Source organism: Pongo pygmaeus, chromosome 15, assembly GCF_028885625.2.
Source record: "Pongo pygmaeus isolate AG05252 chromosome 15, NHGRI_mPonPyg2-v2.0_pri, whole genome shotgun sequence".
Lineage (NCBI taxonomy): Eukaryota > Metazoa > Chordata > Mammalia > Primates > Hominidae > Pongo > Pongo pygmaeus.
The window spans coordinates 18,780,411-18,783,724 of NC_072388.2; the positions used below are offsets into that span (position 1 = coordinate 18,780,411).

Consider the following 3,314-nt stretch of genomic DNA (forward strand, 5'->3'; position numbering starts at 1 on the left):
TTGGCTCACATAAGATGAAGCATATTTTTAGTTCTTAGAAACTTTATTCTCTTACGAGAATTATCTTCTAATCAGGGAACCAAATAGTAAAATTGTGCTGAGTGCTTGCATTGGCAGGAAACACAACTTTAAGATAAAGGTCAGCTCTCTGGACATTGTCTACATGATGCTTTTCTTTCTTTTCCCTGTGGACACACAGGTGTCCCTGGTGACTGAAATGGCATCCTCTCTGAAGATCTGGGGCAGTCCCTTGGCCCTGCTTTGCATTCTTTGCAGGCTACTTGTACACAGCAAGGACATTTCCTGGAGAGAATTCATGACCCTGTGCTATTTAGATACAAGCTGAGATTTTGAAGAGTACAAATGTGATGTCCTCATGAGAGAAAAAGAAGCTCTGAAACACAAGAGCTCTCATATGTCCATCTATAGCTTATGGCACAAAATGGAGTGTAGATGCATTATTGAAATGAGAATAACCGATATAGAAATGCCTATGTATGGGCCCAGGGTGCCCTCAAAGTACTCAAGTGTCAGTGGGAGAAGTACAACAATAGCTACACAGAGAGCTTCAACTACATTGAATTCCACTGTGGCAAGGATGGGTATGTTGATAGCATAGGAGACCTGAGGATGGTGGAGCCTATCAGCAACTAGAAGGTCTATGAACATCCTCAGGGGTTGGTATTCAGTGCTTCCCCTGCCTCCATCAATAGCCCCGACACTCCCCACTTGCACTTATGCGTCAGTGTTTTCCAAAACTTAGAATTATGAATCGCATGATTTCTTGATACCGTAACCTTGCCTGTGTTGTTTCTCTGCCTGGAATACACTTTTGTCTTCATTTACCTAATTTATTCCTACATGTTTGTCAAGATTCAGCTCGTAATGCATCTGATCTTTACTGACCAAGATTTTTCCTGATATTCACTCTAAACCTACCCAAGGTGGATGATCTTCCTTTCCCTAAATAAATTGTATTATCCCAATATGTGTGACATTCTACATATGATGTGTGTAAAGTAAGTATCATGTAATTGGTATGGGTGTGTGAGATCTAGGCTATGTTTGCCTATGACTTATGCTGTGCATGGAGTTTAGGGCGTATTTTATGTGGCTGTGTCTGTGCATGTGATATGTTTGTGTATATCATGAGGATGTAAATGATTATAGGCTAAGCTGGAGACAAACTGTGATGTAGACACTGATTGTGTTGACAATTTGATATAATCAAAAAGGTCATAATCCAGTTTTAATGATTTTATTAAAGTGAAAAGATGGGAATGGCCACTCTGTGACACACAGACTCCAGAGAAAGTTAAGTTTTTGCTTATGTAGGAAAAAGACAAAGAAATTAAAAAGGATTACAATATTTTCTATACCAGGCTGGTTCAAGAGTTACAACAAATTAATTAGTTACAGATTTATCCCCAACCCCACGACTTGTTTTCATTTATTCATAGCTGTGCTTCATTTCTGTTCCAATTTTAAAAGAGTGTATTTAACATCCTATCTCAAGACAATGTGATAGCAATGAAGTCTTTACATAAAAAACAGAAGAGGTGAGTTCATCCATGATGAAGATCAGCCATGGAGTGGGAATGAGTCTTCCCTGACCCGCTTCAGTCATTTTACATTTCACACAACAATGCAGGTAAGAAAGGGTCTTAATCTCTAATCAGAGAAACCAAGGTATACCTGCCTTGGTTACAGCTGCCTAATATGTGACTCAGGCCCCATCATCACATTTTTTTTTTCTTTGAGACAGAGTCTCACTCTGTCACCCAGGCTGGAGTGCAGTGGCCAGATCTTGGCTCACTGCAACCTCCGCCTCCGGGTTTCAAGCAATTCTGCCACAGCTTCCCGAGTAGCTGGAATTACAGGAGAGCATCACCATGCCCAGCTAATTTTTGTATTTTTAGTGGAGACTGGGTTTCACCATGTTGACCAGGCTGGTCTCGGACTCCCGACCTCAGGTGACTTTCCCGCCTTGGCCTCCCAAAGTGCTAGGATTACAGGCCAAGCCACCACGTTCGGCCCATCATCACATTTTAAGGTTCAAAATAATATAGAGTTCCAACAGCTTAGATTTTGAGTGAATTGCTTTCATGGTGGTAACATGCTTAGTTCCACTCAGATTCTTGGGTAAAGGCAGAACTGACTGGGTATAAAACACGTGGCACGCTTCCTGGCTTATGGTAGTCGCTCAGTAAAAATTCTTTCCTTTCTCATATTACTCTTTGGTTTTCTACTTCAATTTTGACTTTGACAAACAAACATAACAAGTGCCCATCAACCATTTCTGTCCCTGACTCTAGAGATGGGGATTTCTTTTATTTTTTTATTTTTTTGAGACAGAGTCTCACTCTGTCACCTATGCTGGAGTGCAGTGGCATGATTTCAGCTCACTGTAATCTCCACCTGCTGGGTTCAAGTGATTCTCCTGCTTCAGGCTCTGGGATTATAGGCGTGAGCCACCATGGTGAGCCACCATGCCTGGCTAATTTTTTGTATTTTTAGTAGAGACAGGGTTTCGCCGTGTTGCCAAGGCTGATCTCAAACTCCTGAGCTCAGGGAATCCGCCTGCCTTGGCCTCCCAAAGTGCTAGGATTATAGGCGTGAGCCACCAGGCCTGGCCTAGAGATGCGGATTTCTTTCTTTTCTTTTTTTTTTTTTTTTTTTTTGAGACAGAGTTTAGCCCTTGTTGCCCAGGCTGGAGTGCAATGGCGCAATCTTGGCTCACTGCAACCTCTGCCTCCTGGGTTCAAGTGATTCTCCTACCTTAGCCTCCGAGTAACTCAGGATTGCAGGTGCGAACCACCATGCCCCACTAATTTTTTTGTATTTTTAGTAGAAATGGGATTTCGCCATGTTTGCCAGGCTGGTCTCGAACTCCTGACCTCAAGTGACAGTGATCTGCCCGCCTCGGCTTCCCAAAGTCCTGGGGTTACAGGTGTGAGCCACCACACCCAGCCCAAAACTGGTGGAGGTGCCAGAGAGTGAACTGGGGACCTCGTACATGCCAAGGATTTCTAATGCAAAACTACAGTAGGCTGTCATCTGCATGTAAGCTATACACACGCGGGATGAGAAAGAACACCTCCTCTATCAACCACACACTCACAGATATCTCTACTAGACTCAATTCCTTAAGAATGTTTCTAAGAAGTTCAATGCATGTTGGATGGGCTAAGGCATTACATTTCCTAAGGATGACACATCAAGTAGAAGATATTAACACAAATGATTTTATCTGATAATAATCATGTTCGCTTGGCAGAAACATAGGGTGGAGGTTGGAGGACTTTAAAATACAA

At 42.5% G+C, this 3,314-nt stretch overlaps 1 pseudogene; it reads left to right on the forward strand.

The window, feature by feature from the left end:
• Nucleotides 1–217: 217 nt before the first annotated feature.
• LOC129012924 (epididymal secretory protein E3-alpha-like) lies at nucleotides 218–654 on the forward strand (annotated as a pseudogene).
• The last annotated feature ends 2,660 nt before the right edge of the window (nucleotides 655–3,314 follow it).